General features: G+C 48.3%; 1 long non-coding RNA gene across 1 annotated transcript; it reads right to left on the minus strand.

The window, feature by feature from the left end:
- Nucleotides 1-2,536: 2,536 nt before the first annotated feature.
- Nucleotides 2,537-4,268, minus strand: LOC109285532 (uncharacterized). Its single transcript, XR_002093282.2, has 2 exons — nt 3,729-4,268; nt 2,537-3,043 (listed from the first exon to the last, which is right to left on the minus strand). It is a non-coding gene; the product is annotated as an uncharacterized LOC109285532 (long non-coding RNA).
- Between the last annotated feature and the right edge of the window lie 14,850 nt (nt 4,269-19,118).

Here is a 19,118-nt window from a genome sequence, read left to right on the forward strand (position 1 = left end):
AAACTGTTTTGGAGGTAGCCCTCTTGGAAGTGGGAGGGGTGATATAACCCCAGCAGGGTTTGAATGAGAGACATTAGCAAAAGCCCAGGAAGAGTCCTGGCCTGGGATTGGCTGAGAGTTTTGGTTAAAAGAGGGGAGCAGTTTTCCTGAGGGGGGAGGGGGGGGGAGAGAGGCTGAGGCTGGAGACCAGAGAAGGGATCTCCCTACTGCCACTTTCCCTAAGAGGCCCTGGCAGAGCCCTCCAGAAGTAGCTACAGAGGCTGCATGGAGAGTGCTGCACTGTGTCCATTCTCCCTCTCTTTCCCTGGGAGCCCTGCCAGGGCAGGACAAGAGAGGAGCTGCCTGTGAGGAGACTCCAAGCTTGGGAAGACCCTCCTGCAAGCTCCTGTGTGGCTAGGTGAGCACAGCAGGGGAGGGGCAACCTCAGGGTGCCAGAGGGAGCCCTGGGCTGTATTTATGTATTGATTCCTTATTTATCCTGGGTAATTCGTATACCTTCCCCTACTGTCATGTGTAGCCAAGAAGCATTAACCCTTAAGCCACCAACACCAGGTCATGCAGTGTAACATTTGTTCTATTGCATTGGTTATATGTTACCTTTTAAATAATTAAATCCTGTAAATAGTTTTATAATGGTCAGCAAGGTTGTTTGATTGTAAGGGGAGGCTCTCCACTCAGGGACCCTGCAGCAGCTACCCAGGGAGCTGGGTGGGGCCACCAGCTACCAGGTACCCCAGGCTCCCACAATTCGGGTGAAAGCGCAGGTAGTGTAGCACCCAGGGTTACAAACTGCAGTTGGGAGATTAGCGATTTCTGATCTGAGCTCCTTCAGGACCCTGGGGTGAATGCCAACAAGTCATAATTTGCTAATTTGGTTAATTAGTTTCCTCTACAACCTCATTTATTGAAATCTCAGTTTGGGTCAGCTGCACTGACTTGTCCCTAGAAAGGAGTGGATCTGGTAAGGGAATTTTCCTAACTTCTTTCATAGTGAAGACAGATGCAAAGAATGTATTTAGTTTCTCAGCATTTAGAGCCTCTCTTACACCCTGATCATTTAAAGCTCCTTGGCAGGTCCTTGGCTTCTAATGTTCTTTAAAAAACTTGGATTGATGCCTTTTGTCTCTAGCATGTTTCTCATCATTCTCTCAGCTTGTCTTATCATAGTTTTATATTTGCTTTGCCACTGTTTATGCTTTTTTAATTTTCATTAGGATTGACTTCCACTTTTTGAAAGATGCCTTTTTCTGCTTATTGCCTTGGCAACTCTGCCATGAAACCATGCTGGCATTTTTGTGGTCCGCTTTCCTCTTATTATTATTTGTAGCATGCATTTGCTCTGTGCCTACAATATGGTATTCTTAATCGGCTCCCATACTACCTGCAAGTTTCTCACATCTTTAGGGATCCCTTTTAACTTCCATGCTCAATAGCTACTGGTACCCCTTTCCTCCAAGAATTTGTCCAATTCCTTTTTGAATCTGGCTAAACTGTCACCTTCCACATCTTGTGACAATAAATTGTATGCTTTAATTGCACACTATGTGAAAAGGAACTTCCTTTTGTTAGTGTTAAACTTGCTTCAGAAAAGCAGAATTCGACTTGTTCAGGGAACTCATGGGCAGGATCCCCTGGGAAGCCAGTCTGAGGTGGGAGAAGAGTCCAGGAGACCTACCTGTACTTTAAAGAAGCCTTACTGAGAGTTCAGGAACAAACCATCCTGATGTGCAGGAAGACTAGCAAGTATGGAAGGACACCAGCTTAGCTTAGCAGGGAACTCTTCAGTAAACTAAATTACAAGAAGGAAGATTATAAGAAGTGGAAACTTGGACAAATAGCTAAGGAAAAGGTATGAGCATTGGTTGGGCATGCAGGGTTGAAGTCAGGAAGGTCAAAGCACACTTGGAGTTGCAGCTAGCAAGGGATGCGAAGGGTTTCTACAAGTATGTTGGTAACAAGAAGAGGATCGGGGAAAGTGTGGGTCCCTTACTGAATGGGAGGAGACAACTTTGTGACAGAGTATACAGAAAAGGCTGAAGTGCTCAATGCCTTTTTCACCTCAGTCTTCACAGGCAAGGGCAGTTCCCAAACTACTGCACTGCAGCACAGTTTGAGGAGGTGGTTAGCAGCCAACAGCGATTAAAGAACAAGTTAAGGACTATTTAGAAAAGTTGGACATATACAAGTCCATGGGGCTAGATGGGATGCACCCAAGGGTGCTGAGTCAGCTGATGCGATTGCAGAGCCAGTGGCCATCATCTTTGTGTAACCCTTGCCAGCACACCAGGCCGGACAATACGCTGGATTCTGCATCCTCAGGGTGCCAGTAGCCCTGGGAACCCCCTCAGGCAGGTCTGCTGACTGAAGTGTCCTTTGAAGAGGAGTGTCCCTCAACCTCAATGCCCAATAACTTACTTTAAGTCCAATAAATAAATGGGTTTCTTTATTATACACAACTGTTGCCTTGCGGGGCATGAGGTGGATGGCTAACCCTCAGATATGAACAGGCCGGGGACAAAAGGGATGCGGACTCGAATTGAAATGATGTAATAACTTGAAGCTTTACTTACAGTTTATGCAGGAAAACTTTTTAACAGCTGTTTGTAACGTTACAGTTGCAAGCAACAACAACAGCACGGACAATGACAGGAACAACAACAACAACAGGTGAGCTCAGTATGTTCGAGTGGTACGGTCGAGTGATATGTTCGAGTGGGGGTGTCCAAGGGGGAAGGATATCGGGGATGCAGGATCCTGGAAAGGGTGATCAGGCCTCTCCAAACTGGCGCGTGGATCCCCCTGGTGCCTGCGTACTGCCCCTTTTTATAAGCTCCAGAGCCAATCAAAATGTGCCCCATGTATCTGCTGACTTTCAGTCAGGAGGCTGTGACTGTCGGCCGTGTGGTCATATGTCTCATGTAACCCCTGACTTGCTGAGGCTATTTAATCACGCGCTCATCATGGCTCCCTCACACTCCGAGCATAGTTTACCATCGTGTTTTACATTGGACTGGCATTTGGTCAGTCTCCATTTAGACAACAACTACATACCAAAAAAAAAAAAGATTAATCAAGAGAAGAAATATATATATAATAGCAATAGTTAATAATAAAACCAACAATTTGAATTAAATTTACAACTGCAATAAATAGATGAATAATTCCACTACACTGATTGGTCCCACTTGCATCAGATAACCTCAGTGATTACATTTACCTGGTTATAACATTTCAAAACAGTCCCCCCCAATCACCCAGGTTGATTTCTCTCTAGTCACACTCTCCTTTCCACAACAATAAATGGCAAAACAGCTTTAACTGTGACCCACCACTAGGTGGCAGAGGCGAGGCTTCTGCTGCTCTGGGGGAGATAGACTCTTTGCTATTCTTGGTAACTCAGTAAAAAAAAACGTCTCCAATCAGTCACTGCAGGTAATAGGCTTCTTCTCCTTAGTTTCTTTCTGAAAAATACACCTCCTGCAAACACTAGGAGTGAAGTGTCCCCTCACACATCCCTGCAGGTTTGGGATTCTCACAGCCCGCTCCCTCTCTGGGCTGTCTCTGTCCCCCAGCACCTCCACATGTAGGCACAGGATTCCCTCTGTAGGCCTCTGTCCCTACAGTACAAGCCTTTCCAGCCCAAAGAGGGGATTTCCCTCTGCAGGTCCCTGACCAGGCAGTTTCTCCCAGCTAGCTTACCAACCCCTTTCCATTCTTTTCCTGGATACCTGTGTCCCTGACTGCACAACTCCAAAATGGGTGGGGAATCAACTTCATCTGCTATGACTCAGGATCTCCTCTGTCCTTCAGTCTGCTCCCCAGTAAACCTCAGCTCCCGTCTCTCTGCAGAGAAGGAGGGTCTCAGTCTCCACCCCTTTCTCCAGGCTCGCATAGCTCTCCAGCAGCTTTTCATTCCCTCAGCTTTATGGCTCCATAGTAGCCAATCAGAGCCCGGGGCTTGCAATGGGGGCTCAGGTTACAGTTCAAATCCTCCAGTAAAAAGCATGCATCTACATTTGGAAAAGCTATTGCACCCTCTGCAAACGTTTTGCAGCCTTTCTTGCAAAGTTCTTAGGCACAGCTCACCCACTCAGCTTGCAGCCAAGCAAGCCTTTGCAGCTGTTACACTTAAAAACTCATGACAAACAGGAGAGGTCCCAGATGATTGGAAAAGGGCAAACATAGTGCCCATATTTAAGAAAGGGAAAAGGGAGGCTCAAGGGGACTAAAGACCAGTCAGTCTCACCTCAGTCCTTGGAAAATCCTGAAGAAATTCATCTCAAAGCACTTGGAGGAGAAGAAGGTGATTAGAAACTGTCAGCCTGGATTCACCCAGGACAAGCCATGTCTGACCAGCCTGATTGCTAGGGCTGTGCGAAATAGGTGTTTCATTTCGACTTCTATTTTGCCATTTCAACAGGACTGTTTCATTTAGTTTTGTTTCAAAAGCACTGTTCCATTTTGTTTTGTTGCAAATGTTTCGCTGTGCCTAGGTATACCATGATTTTTATTCTCTAGTGCTTCTATATCTTTTGTGAAGTACATTCAAGGTGTGAATGCACCATGAGGCATAATGATACTTGTTATTTTGTTTACAATTCCATTATTAATAATTCCTAATACTTTGTTTGCCTTTTCCACCTCCTTGGTAGCATTCTCTGAAATGCTTCCAGTTCCATATGCAAGGCCAGGTACACAGGCAGAGCTCCAGAATCTCAATGTATGGCTTAGATCAGCAGTTCCCAAACTATGGGTTGTGACCCCAAATGGGGCTGCAACATCAGCAGATGGAGTCCTGGGATTGGAGGGCTGTGGGTTGGGAGTGAGGGGCCATGCTGAAGAAATGGGGTCAAGCTGAGGAAATAGGACCATAAATGGGGCCATGCAAAGGAAAAATTTGGGAAGCACTTGCTTAGATGATGATGGGGAGGGGGGTCACATGATAGATTATGATATTCAATGTCCACACAAATAAAGGCAAAGCAAATTTGTTAAAAATTTGGAGGGCACTGGAAGGCCTGCTTATTTGCCCCAAAATCGTAATAAGCTACTGAAGCTATTAGGACCTCAATAGGCAAAGAAGGAGGTTTCAGGGAGGTACTACTGGAGGAGGGGCTTGCTAGCGAACAGCAAGAATGAATGGGTAACTTGTAACCATCTACATGAATGAGTTCTCTCCAGTACCACAAAAAACTTCCCTTGTCACCCAGAGGGAAGTCCGGTTGTCCTCTCTCCTCTATTGATATGAAACCTGATGCTTTTATGTCCTCTATTTTTCTCTCTTCGGGCATGTGGCTTGAAGAGAAAAATAGAGGACATAAAGGCATTGGGTTTTGTATCAAAAGAGGCCAGAGTAGCAGAAAACTGGAATGTCCTCTGTAATGGCCACCCTAGTCAGCCACCAGATCTGCATAGAACAGGGGGCAAAACATTAAAAAATCTTACTGTAGCCCTGGAAGAATGAAATGCCTCCTGATTCAGGAGTTCAGAGAAATGCTAGGGCTGGGGGAGTATAGGATTTCTCACTCAACCCGTAGTGTAGCCCTTGTGTCAAAACCAGAGGAGACCTTCTACTTTGTATGTATTTCTGGCAGGTATACGTAATTTCCTTCTTCAGGCTAGGAACATAAGTTACACATAAACTGGTTTAAGCGATCAGAAACTGGTTTAAACCTGTAATAGAACAGAAACTCAGAGTGCACAAACCAGTTTCAAAATGGCTGAAATTGGTTTAAGAGAAACCTGGTTGAATGTAGTGCAACAGACTTAACTGATTTGGGTCAAACTAGTTTATGAAACTTCTGTCCCAGATCCCTTCCTGTTTCAAGTTAAATCACAGTCCCCCAGCATCCCAGCATTTTGCAGCCCTGGGGTGGGCTGTCTGCTCCAGAGAGCAGGGCTGGCCCTGCTCCTCTGCTCCCTAGCTGGAGTAGTGAGGGCTGGCTGACAAGAGGGTAGGGAGTGGGCGAGCCTGACTGGGGATGCAGCCCAGTCCTGCGGGGGGGAGGAGGGACTGCCCCACCAGGCAAACCCTGACTGGGGTCTGGGGCCAGGGAGGTTAAACACCCCTTCCCCAACTCAAACTTACTGCTGGCTGCAGCTGTGGACTACAAATCCCAGAGGCACCTGAAAGCAGGAAGACAAATTAATGAGCAACCCTGCAGAGTCCTACTGCTGTGATTCTGGACTGCAAGTCCCAGAGACCCTGGGGCAACAAGAAGAGGAAGCAAACACACAGCCCATTCTGGCTACGTGCCAGAAAGCTGTGCTGTAGCACCCCCTGGCTTCTGGCCTGAGCCACTGCAGGCATGTGGCTGCATTTCCTGAATCAAAGGTAAATATGTCTGTTCACTTGTTTCAATTTAATCTATGCAGTTTAGACTAACCTGCAAAGACTGAGTCAATTCAGCCATAGGTGGCGGAAGGCCGGGGCTAATGAGGCTTAGCCCCAGTAAACACAGGGCAGCAATTTCAGTGCAGAGTATTGCAGGGCATCCTGGGTGTGGGCCAGGTGGCTGCAGTGGGGAGGGAGGGTGCAGACACAGACAAGCAGCCAGAGCCTGTAGGTGGATAGAAACTCAACCTGGCCCAGCCATGTGTGGAACAGTGCCCAGCAGTTAAATGTGTGGATGGGAAGGGGGGTATGTGTGTGGGGGGGGGTAGATTGAGGCCCCCACAGTGAGGGAGGGAGTGGGGCAGAGTCAGGGGCAGGGGCTGGAGTGAATGGGACCCCAGGGCAGGTCATGGAAGGGTTGGAGCCTGGGCAGCTAATCCAGGGGCACAGGGGGGCTCTCACTGCTGTGCATACCCCCAAGGCAGGCATGGGGGTCACATGCCCCCTGGATCTGTGCACAGGGCTTTGCGGAGAACAATTGGTGACAGAAACAATTGGTGACAGACAGGGGGGACAAGGCTGAACTTCTCAACGAGTTCTTTGCCTCAGTGTTCCTAAGTGAGGGGCACGACAAGTCTCTCACTGGGGTTGTAGAGAGGCAGCAGCAAGGTGCCAGACTTCCATGCGTAGACCCTGAGATGGTGCAGAGTCACTTGGAAGAACTGGATGCCTTTAAGTCGGCAGGCCCGGATGAGCTCCATCCGAGGGTGCTGAAGGCACTGGCCGACATCATTGCAGAGCCACTGGCGGGAATATTCGAACGCTCGTGGCGCACGGGCCAAGTCCCGGAGGACTGGAAAAGGGCTAACGTGGTCCCCATTTTCAAAAAGGGGAGGAAGGAGGACCCGGGCAACTATAGGCCAGTCAGTCTCACCTCCATCCTTGGTAAAGTCTTTGAAAAAATTATCAAGGCTCAGATTTGTGAGAGCCCGGCAGGGCAAATTATGCTGAGGGGAAACCAGCACGGGTTTGTGGCGGGCAGATCGTGCCTGACCAATCTAGTCTCTTTCTATGACCAGGTTACGAAATGCCTGGACACAGGAGGAGGGGTGGATGTCGTATATTTAGACTTCAGGAAGGCCTTCGATACGGTATCCCACCCCATACTGGTGAACAAGTTAAGAGGCTGTGACGTGGATGACTGCACAGTCCGGTGGGTGGCGAATTGGCTGAAGGGTCGCACCCAAAGAGTCGTGGTGGATGGGTTGGTCTCGACCTGGAAGGGTGTGGGCAGTGGGGTCCCGCAGGGCTCGGTCCTTGGACCGATACTCTTTAATGTCTTCATCAGTGACTTGGATGAGGGAGTCAAATGTACTCTGTCCAAGTTTGCAGATGACACAAAGCTATGGGGAGAAGTGGACACGCCGGAGGGCAGGGAACAGCTGCAGGCAGACCTGGATAGGTTGGACAAGTGGGCAGAAAACAACAGAATGCAGTTCAACAAGGAGAAATGCAAAGTGCTGCACCTAGGGAGGAAAAATGTCCAGCACACCTACAGCCTAGGGAATGACCTGCTGTGTGGCACAGAGGTGGAAAGGGATCTTGGAGTCCTAGTGGACTCCAAGATGAACATGAGCCGGCAGTGTGACGAAGCCATCAGAAAAGCCAATGGCACTTTATCGTGCATCAGCAGATGCATGACGAATAGGTCCAGGGAGGTGATACTTCCCCTCTATAGGGCGCTGGTCAGACCGCAGTTGGAGTACTGCGTGCAATTCTGGGCGCCACACTTCAAGAAGGATGCGGATAACCTGGAGAGGGCCCAGAGAAGGGCAACTCGTATGGTCAAGGGCCTGCAGACCAAGCCCTACGAGGAGAGACTAGAGAAACTGGATCTTTTCAGCCTCCACAAGAGAAGGTTGAGAGGCGACCTTGTGGCTGCCTTTAAGTTCATCACGGGGGCACAGAAGGGAATTGGTGAGGATTTATTCACCAAGGCGCCCCCGGGGGTTACAAGAAACAATGGCCACAAGCTAGCAGAGAGCAGATTTAGATTGGACATTAGGAAGAACTTCTTCACAGTTCGAGTGGCCAAGGTCTGGAACGGGCTCCCAAGGGAGGTGGTGCTCTCCCCTACCCTGGGGGTCTTCAAGAGGAGGTTAGATGAGTATCTAGCTGGGGTCATCTAGACCCAGCACTCTTTCCTGCTTATGCAGGGGGTCGGACTCGATGATCTATTGAGGTCCCTTCCGACCCTAACATCTATGAATCTATGAGGCAGGGTGCCACTGTGGGCTGGGCTCTGTGCCCTACTGTTGTTGCCCCGGCAGCCACGCAACACCATGTGCCTGCTGTCGCCAGGTGGGCAAAGGATGGGACAAAGGAGGCACGTGGTGTTGTGCGGCTGCCAGGGCACCAGCAGTGGGGTGCAGAGTTGAGCCCACAGCGGTAGCTCACCTCCACCCCGTGCACAAATCCAGGTTGGTTATGTGTCCCCTGTGTTTGCCATGGGGGTGCGCATTATGGCAGGAGCCCCCTGCCCCTCCAGACAAGCTGCCTGGGCTCTGACCCTCCCATGACCCGCCCCAGAGCCCCATTCACCCCAGTCCCTGCCCCTGCCTCACTCCCTCCCTCACTGAAGGGGCCTTGATCTGCCTCCTGGCACCCCTTCTCGTCCACACATTTACCTGTGCTGGGTGGTTTCTGTGTCTGTGTGTGTATGCCTGTCTGTGTGTGCGTGTCTTTCTGTGTGTGTGATCCTGTCTGCATATGTGTGCCTGTCTCCGTGTCTCTGCATGTGTGTGTAGAACTATCATTTAAGTTTAAATTTTACTCACCCCCCCCCATATAATGTTTTCTTCCTCCGCCTATGAATTCATCCTTGGGCTTTTGACTGTCTGTACTTAGCCCCAATGTCTACATGATGTCCAGGCTAGATAGCCTGCTAGATTGCCTAAGTCAAGTCAGAATCATGCTTTTTGGCTCAAACCCTTTCCTTTTCCCTCTGATTTCTGTAAGAAAACAACTTTATTGCCCTTTCAATTTGTCATATTGCCTTTTGGGTTACATGAGTATTTTTGACATATGTTTATATCTTGAGCATGCTCTGCCCATCTGCTTTCCACCCACTTGCAACTAGAATAATGCTTGTGAGGCTGCTCCACAGCTGTCTCCACCAGCTGTTTTCAAGCATAATGTAGACTGAAGCATGAGCTTTAAGGGGGCAGTGGAGCAGCCTCCCTGGCCTATTTCCAGATTTGGAGAAGGAAGTGAGATATGCTCAGGCATGGTCTAGCTAGAACACACTACCACCACTGTGACCTTCCCTAAGAAATCAACTTGGAACCCTAGAAAATACAACTTGGGAAAGCAGACCAAGTTATTGAGGTATTTGGTAAGGAAACAGCCATAGGTGGATTAATGAATGGACCAGGTGGGCACAAGCCCAGGGGCCTGTACCAATTTAGGGCTTGGGATCCTCAACAGGGAAGTGAAAGCTGCAGTTTTAAACATGGTGCCCATTATTGGCACCAAATTTAAAACTGTGGCTTTCACATTTGCTTCCTTGAGAGCTGGAAGCAGGGCTCCTCCAGCAATGGGGCTGGGGGGAGAGGGGACGAGGGCTGGGCCAGGAGAGCCACGCCTGGGGAATGGGGGAGGACAGCTGGTGCCTATGGGGAAGGGGCTGAGCCAGGCTGGGAGAGCCATGCCCCACCTAGTTGGGGGGGCGGTTGGGGCTGGGCCGGTAGGGCCAGGAGTGCTACGCCGCATAGTTTCATAGTAGTAGTTCCATAGTAGCTAGGGTCAGGAGAGACCTGAACAGATCACCTAGCCTGACCCCCTGCCACAGGCAGGAATGAATGCTGGGTTCACAAGACCCCGGACAGGTGATCATCCAACCTCCTCTTGAATTTGCCCAAGGTAGGGGAGAGGACCACTTCCCTGGGAAGTTGGTTCCTGATTTTGGCCACCCTAACTGTAAAATATTGCCTTCTGATCTCTAACCTAAACCTATTCTCCATCAGCTTATGACCATTGTTCCTCATCACCCCAGGTGATACTGGGGAGAACAGGGCTCTACCTATTTGCTGTTGATCTCCCCTGATGAGTTTGTAGGCAGCCATCAGGTCCCCCCTCAGCCTCCTCCTGCTGAGGTTGAACAGGTTCAGGTCCCTAAGTCTCTCCTCGTAGGGCCTGTCCTGCTGCCCTCTCACCAAGCGGGTGGCCCTCCTCTGAACCCTCTCCAGGCTGGCCACATCCCTTTTGAAGTGTGGCGCCCAGTACTGGACGCGGTACTCCAACTGCGGCCTGACCAAAGTCGCATAGAGGGGGAGTATTACCTCTCTGGACCGGCTTAAGATGCATCTTTGGATGCATGACAAGGTATGGCTCACCTTGCTGGCTGCGGTCTGGCATTGGCGGCTCATGTTCATCTTGGAGTCAATAATGACTCCAAGATCCCTTTCCGCCTCTGTGCTTTCAAGAGGGCAACTCCCCAGCCTGTATGTGTGCTGTGGATTCCTTCTCCCAAGGTGCAGCCCCCTGCATTTGTCTATGTTGAACCCCATCCTATTCTCATCTGCCCACTTTTTTTGTAGTCTGTCTAAATCTAGTTGCAGCCTCTCTCTCTCTTCAAGTGTGTCCACCTCGTCTTAGTGTCATCAGCAAACTTGGACAACGTGCTTTCCATCCCCTCGTCCAAGTCGCTGATGAAGATGTTAAACACTGCAGACCCAAGGACCGAACCCTGGGGTAGCCCACTGCTGACATCTCACCAGGTTGAGTACAACCCGTCCACCACTACTCTCTGGGTGCGCCCCATCAGCCAATTTTTTACCCATCCAACTGTGCAGGCATCAATGCCACAGGCGCTTAATTTATTGATGAGGATGGGGTGAGAGACAGTGTCAAAGGCCTTCTTAAAGTCTAGAAAAACTATGTCCACGGCAACACCATCATCCAAGGATTTAGTTACTTGGTCATAAAAGGCAATCAGGTTGGTCAGGCAGGACCTGCCTTTGATGAACCCATGCTGATTGCCCCTGAGCATGATCTCCCCTGCTGGCCCCCCACAGATGTGCTCCTTGATGATTCTCTCCAAGATCATCTGAGCACTGAGGTGAGGCTTCCAGGCCTATAGTTACTTGGGTCCTCCTTCCTCCCCTTCTTGAAAATTGGGACCACATTAGCCAGTTTCCAATCCCCCGGCACCTGGCCAGATGACCATGCTCATACAGCCGGGCCAAGCGCCCCGCAACGACGCCTGCCAGCTCCCTCAACACCCTTGGGTGGAGGGCATCTGGACCTGCAGATTTAAAAATGTCTAGCCCTTCCAGAACATCCCTAACTACATCTGCACTGACTGAAGGCCTGACAGAGCTATCCCTGAGATTGTCCCTACCTCTGGTAGTTGGGATATCCTGGTCCCTGTTCAAGAAAACAAAGGCAAAGAAACTCTTAAAAATATCAGCTTTCTTGTCTGGCGTAGCCACACGATTACCATTTGAGTCTTGCAGGGGCCCTACATTGCCTGGTGCCCTCTTCTTGCTCCCAATGTACTTGAAAAAGGACTTTTTGTTGTCCTTAATCCTGGACGCTAGCCTGAGTTCTATCTCTGATTTGGCCCTCCTAATAGCCTTCCTACACTCACGGGCCAAGGAGGAGTACTCCTCCTTGGTGATAGCTCCTCCCTTCCACTGGTTGTACGCCCCCCATTCCTGAATGCCCTTGCTGAGCCAAGGGGGTTTCTGAGCACTCTTACCCCCCCCCCTTTCTTCTCTCAGGGACTGTGAACCTTTGGGCCTGGAGGATCGCCGCCTTAAGGTACGACCATCCCTCATGGACTCCCATCTCTACCTTCTGGGCCCTCAGTGCCCCCCCACTAGTCTCCTAAGCTCATTGAAGTTGGCCTTTCTGAAGTCAAGGGCTTTAGCCTTGGTGTGAGCCCTTGATGCCCTGCATTGGATAATGAAATCCAGCAGGTGATGATCGCTATTGCCCAGGTGGTCAAGGACCTGCAGTCCCCTCACCAGGTCATCCCCCGTGGCCAGGACCAACTCCAGCAAGGCGTTACCTCTAGTGGGGCTGTGCACTTTCTGGATAAGGTGAAGGTCCTGTAATACAGCCAGGAACCTACGCAAGCGGTCAGACCTGGCTGTCTGGTCCTCCCAGCAAATGTCTGGGTAGTTGAGGTCACCCATGACAATAACATCCCTTGACCTAACCGCCTCCATAAGCTGACTGGAGAAGTCCTGGTCCAGCTCTTCCCCCTGGTTGGGTGGTCTGTAGTAGACACCCACTGTAAGGTCCCTTTTGCCACGCCCCCTTGTAGTTTGACCCATAGTCCCTCTGCCCGACCCTCCTCTAACCTGAAGCTAATCCTTGATGATGTGAGGTTCTCTTTGACATAGAGCACAACCCCCCCACCTTTCCCCTCTGTCCTGTCTTTTCTATATAGGGTATATCCCCAAATGCCCACCGCCCAGTCATAGGTAGGGTCCCACCAGGTTTCTGTGAGCCCTACTAAGTCTGGGTTCTTACTTGCAATCAGGAGGCACAGTTCCTCCTGCTTACTCCCCATACTATGAGCATTAGTGTAGAGACACCTGAGGCCTCCTGAGGGTGCACGTGCCTCCCTCCCACTCCCAGGACAGTAGTAGCCCCCTGCTCCCCGGACATGGTTGCTTACCTGGGCTTCCCTTCCTCTTGCACCCTACATGCTGGCGAAGCATCCTCTCCACTCAAAGTAGCCCCTTCCCCCGGCGAAACTAATTTAAAGCCCGCCGTGCGAGATCAGCCAACCTAGAGGAAAAGATACGTCTGCCCTTAGAGGAGAGGTGAAGCCCATCCCACCCTCCTTACAAAAACATGGGTCGTTATCAAAACACCCAAAGCCTGCCTCGTGGCACCCGCTCCGAAGCTGCCGGTTAACCACGACAATGCAGGCCTCATGACACCTACCCCGTCCACTTACCGGGAGAATGGAGGAAAATCCCACCTAGGCTCCCGTCTTCTTCAGTTGGTGTCCCAGGGCCTTGTAGTCCTCCATGATGTTATCTAGCATCTTTGTGGGAAGCGGCACTGGGACGGCCTTGGGGGCTATAGCCCCCCAAAATTCATGTTGGCCACCCCACAGCCACCACTCCCAGTGCCGTCACCTTCAGAGACATAGCGCGGCACTCCTGGCCCGACCCAGCCCAGCCCAGCCCTCTGCATCTGCATAGCTGCATGGGACAGCTGGGCAGCAGCTCTCTGCAGGAAAGCGCAATGGGGCCGGGTGGGAAACGAGACTGAGCCACAGGTGGCTCACAGAGGGCAGGAGGACGGGGTGCAGAGGGCTGCCTCCATGTGATCAAGAGTGGGGCAGGGGGAAGGTCCTGTGAGGGGAAAGTGTGTGTCTGTGTGTGTGGGTTTATCTGTGTGTGCCTGTCTGTCCATGTGTGTATGTCTGTCCATGTATAGAGAGTAGAGTGCACATGCCTGTGTCTGTGCACGCCTGTGTGTGTCTATATTCAGCCGTAGTGGGGTGGGGAGCAGGGAGAAGAGGCAGGCATGTGCCCCCCAGCCCAGTGGGATCCACCCAGCCTCCCCCACCAGCACTAGGAGGGGAAGGGGCCCCTCTCCCCCCCTGCAGCCCAGCTCCCATGGGGCGGGGGGGTGGGCTCCAATGTTGTGCTTGCCCAGGGCCCCAAGTACACCTTAATTAGCCTCTGGAAACAGCATTATGGAAAACAAGATCAAGGAGAGAGGTGAGGCCAGACAATGAAATGGTCATGAGTGAATGACTTAATAGTATTTTTGAGGATTACAAAACTCTTTCGCATACTAAAACAAATATCATTATCGGGGATCCTGGTTTTCTCTGATTAAAAAAACAATCCCCAATTTTCAGGTTATGGATTTGGGGTTACTTTTATTTTTCCATGATTAAAATAAACCAACACTAATCTATCTATCTATCTATCTATCTATCTATCTATCTATAGTGGTGTTTTCTCCACAGAAAAATGTGGATTTTGGATTGCTTTTTTAAATCCGAAAACTGGGGATTTTTTTTTTTATCAGAGAAAACCAGGATCCTTCCTCATTAAGTAAGTACATTGCCTCTATGAATAGATACAAATGTGACAGTAATAATTTAGGGATTAAGATATATATGGATACCTTAAATACAAGGTCTTTGAGACTGGAAATCCATCAAAGACAGAAACCCTCAATTACCGGTGGGGGCACATTTCTCACAGGAGGGCCACTCTCTCTCTAATCTCTCAGTCCTGATCCTCAAGGGAAACCTACACAACACTTCCCAGAGACGAGCCTATGAGCTCCATTTCATCAACCTGCTGGATACTAGAGATCATGGACTAAACATAGACGTTGGATTTTTGTTACATTATAATCTGCCTGGCAACGGACTCCCCAGCCCAGCCCAGCCCAGCCCAGCCCAGTCCCTGGCTTCTTTACTTTTCATTCCATCCAGGAAGAGCACACACCAACTGCTGAAGCTTCCTTAGCCTGACGAAGGGTTTTTGAACCCGAAAGCTTGCTTAATAACTATTCTTCAGCCATTTGGGTTGGTCTAATAAAAGATATCAAATTCACCCAAGGAACCTTGTCTGCCTAAGGCCTTTGAGAGAAATTTATAATCTCAAAGAACACTGTAGCAGTTTAGGATAGACAATATCTTTTTTTGTGAGTGAAGCAGTGGGCAATTACCAAAACAACGTGAGAAACCAATTAGTGATTTCACCTATACCTCATCTGTTTCTTTTTATAAAGAAAATGTTAAGACTTCTCTCCTAAATTTCTAAAAGGTTGCCAGAAAAAGTTATTGTCTATCCTACAATATCTTTTTCTGGCAACCTTTTAGAAATTTAGGAGAGAAAGTCTTAACATTTTCTTTATAAAAAGAAACAGATGAGGTATAGGTGAAATCACTAATTGGTTTCTCACGTTGTTTTGGTAATTGCCCACTACTTCACTCCTACAAATTCCAGCTTGAATACATATGACAGTTGATGTTCAAAACCCAAGCAGCAGATATAAACATGTGGAAACATATGAAAAAAATTAAGGTTCATTTGCTATCTAGTGAGCTGGGGGGGAAAAAAAACCTAGTTCAACTGAGTTCAGATTCTCTCTCAGCAGCTTCAAACTTCCAAGGAAACCAGGGCATGAGATAATCTCAGTATGAAAAAAGGAGGTAATTAACACTGCCTTGCACAATGCTCGGATAAACTATCACTTGTTTCACTGTAAAAAAAATCTGCTTTCAGGACTGGAACAAACCTAGCAAAAGAAATGACTTGCCATATCAGACTGTGCCAAGATATGCTGAGCAACATGGAAGTTTAAAATATTTATTCAAGAGCCTTGTTTATTTTCAAGCCACTTTTTAAGCTGGTCAATTTTGAATCATGCAGAACTATGTTCACTGACTGCAAGGAGGCTTTACTATAACTTTACATAACTTTTTGTTATGCTGTCTATCTTCTAGACTGTTTGTGGGTTTTTTCCTACCTCACTATATACACTCAAGACTTCTATTATAATACTAGCAGCCGACCACAAAAAGAGAAGGCTGTGTTGTTGAAGGCTGTATTATCGATGTGATACACTGCTTTCAGAATATGAACATGAAAGCTATAGTTAAACAGATGATGGTTCTGATGAGAAAACTATATTTAACATCAAGAGACGTTTCAATTTTAGAGAGAGGTAGCTGTGTTCATTTTAAGTGAGGCAGAAAGCAGGCTAGAGATGCACTTTATGCAATAACTAAATCAGAGATGCATAAGATTTTGAGAGCCAGAGCTTTTATTGGAACTTTCATGATTTTATTGTATTTCTTGTATTTGTATTCTATTTTATTGGAACTTTTATTTAAAGAATGGAGGTAATTCTATAAGTAGGCTTGTTAATTTATTATTAACTTTTATATTCAGCCCTATTCAAAAGACTCCAAGCAGCGTACAATAAACACACAACCCACAGGCAGGATTCCCCAAACAACACCCTCCTTGCTCTCCCCTTCTCCCCTGCAAACCCAAGAACTCTGTAAGAAACTTCTTTCCTCTTCCCCATGCTCTGCTGAAAAGCCCACAAAAAAAATTAAAAAAGGAATGTAAAAGAACAAAAAACACAGCCTCGCTTAGTATAACTATTAAAATTTATCTTCCCAAATCAGCCTTGCTCATAGTTTAGTACATACAGATTTCCCTCACCAACCACGGTTTTGTCAACCACAGTTTTAAGTATCCATACTTCAGAGAAGGGGTGGGGGTACAGTCTGAAAATACCCTCCACTGCCCCCCTGGCCCTACTCAGGTCTCTCACTCCACTCCCCACTCCAGCCTTGCTGGTACCCCTCACCCCCACCCACAACCCCTGCTCCCCCAGTCCTGCCGGTTTTGCCAACCACTGTTTTGCCAACCGCGGGAACTATCAGGAACCTAACCCCCGTGGTTGGTGAGGAAAACCTGTATATACTCATGTCATGTTGCTAGGGGCAAGATAGGATGATATATTTTAAAACACTTGCTTGTATATGCTTTTTCTCTTTTAATATGTGACCATCTAGAACAGCGGTTCCCAATCTGTAGTATGGGTACCACCAGTAGTATGCAGACAATCTGTCAGTGGCACGCGTTAACAGGTTTATTATAATTACTTTTATATGACAAAAATTTGCTGGTGGTACTTAAGGTTGTATCATTTTAAATTGGTGGCGCACAATCGGTCAGAGTTTGGGAACTGCTGCTCTAGAAGATTTAGAGGCGAGATACTGAAAATGGAGCTTCCATCAGCTCTGTGTCAGATTCAGCAGGCTGTGAGCATATTCCCTAGCTCAGAAGTGGCTCTATTCTGGTAAGGGAGGGAAGTATGTTTATAGGTTCCAATCCTGAGAAGAAATGAAGATGGGATCTTCTCCATGGCTATACGGGACAGGACTAGGAGTAAGGGGGTCAAACTGCAGCAGGGGAAATTTAGGTTGGAGATTAGGAAGGATTTTCTGACCATGAGGGTGGCCAAGCACTGGAACAGGCTGCCTAGAGAAACCGTGGAATCTCCATCCTTGGAAGTTTTCAAGAGCAGGTTGGACAGGTACTTGGCTGGATTGGTTGAGTCAAGGACGATCCTACAAGATGACTTCATGAGGACCCTACTTTCTTATGATCCTTTGAACACGTATGCACTTGCTCAAAAGTTTAACGAGCTCCCAAGTTTGCCGAAGCAAGGACACAGCTGAAACTTACTTCTGGACTGGCAGCTTTCTACAAATACATGTGACATGAGAAGACAGATGATGAAACTAGCTACTGCAGTCAGTCAGTGGGTTCTTCCTCGGGCGTTCTGCTAGCCAAGCCACCTACAGTGGGTAGGCTGTTTTGTTTCTCTCCTCGTTTCTCTTCCCAGTGCTTCCCCTCTTCCTCCTCTTTGCCCACCCCTAAGCTAGATTGTTCCCAGTGGTGGCAGATTCATAGATTCATAGATGTTAGGGTCGGAAGGGACCTCAATAGATTCATTCATAGATTCATAGATGTTAGGGTCGGAAGGGACCTCAATAGATCATCGAGTCCGACCCCCTGCATAAGCAGGAAAGAGTGCTGGGTCTAGATGACCCCAGCTAGATACTCATCCAACCTCCTCTTGAAGACCCCCAGGGTAGGGGAGAGCACCACCTCCCTTGGGAGCCCGTTCCAGACCTTGGCCACTCGAACTGTGAAGAAGTTCTTCCTAATGTCCAATCTAAATCTGCTCTCTGCTAGCTTGTGGCCATTGTTTCTTGTAACCCCCGGGGGCGCCTTGGTGAATAAATCCTCACCAATTCCCTTCTGTGCCCCCATGATGAACTTAAGAACAAGGTGCAAAAAGTCTCAAGTTGCAGCAAGAGAAGTTTAGGAAAAAATTTGTGCACAAGGAGGGTAGTAAAGCAGTGGAACAGGTTACCCAGAGGTGGTGGAATCTGTATCCTTGGAGGCTTTTAAGACCTGGCTAGACAAAGCGGGACAGCGTTTCTAAGCGTTGGCTTAGAAATATGATCCTGCTTTAAGCAGGGGTCCTGTTCCTGAGGTCCCTTAAGTTCCAACCCTCACTTTCTATGATTCTGACTGCATGTTCCAATCATTTTTCCCCTTCAATCTTGAATTGAATATGATAGCTTCACACCCCTACTTATTAGTGAAGCTTCTAGTTTCTTTTTAACTGCAGAAAAATGTGCGTTGTGCTAGATGCAATGATCAGGGATCCTGGTTTTCTCCAATTAAAAAAAAATCCCCAATTTTCAGTTAAAAAAAAGTAACCACAAATCTACATTTTCCCATGATTAAAATGAAACACCACTATATATGGACCTACACACAGTGCTGTGTTTTATTTTAATTGTGGAAAAATGTGGATTTGAAGTTACTTTTTTTTTAAACCAGAAATTGGGGATGTTTTTAAATCAGAGAAAACCAGGGTCCCTAGTGACCTGCACCCTGCTTTTCCAAATCCAAGATCCACTGGGCTCTCTGCAGACCTGATTCAGTGCAAATTGACCCTGCTTTACTACCTGATAGGGAAGGTCTTTTCCACACAGCGTGTAATGAAAGCATGGAAGTCCTTGCCACCAGATGTTGTGCAAGTGCCTGTGTCTACAGAAGTGGCGGACTGCGTAGTTTTTACCGTGCAGTCATTCAGTACATGTATAATCAAGGACTAAATGACCATGCAGTAACCGGTTGTTGTTTTGACACTACTGCACAGTATTGTCATGTCATGGTTAGTGCCCCCCAGCACTACT

This window comes from Alligator mississippiensis, chromosome 1, assembly GCF_030867095.1.
Source record: "Alligator mississippiensis isolate rAllMis1 chromosome 1, rAllMis1, whole genome shotgun sequence".
In the NCBI taxonomy this organism is placed as follows: Eukaryota; Metazoa; Chordata; order Crocodylia; family Alligatoridae; genus Alligator; species Alligator mississippiensis.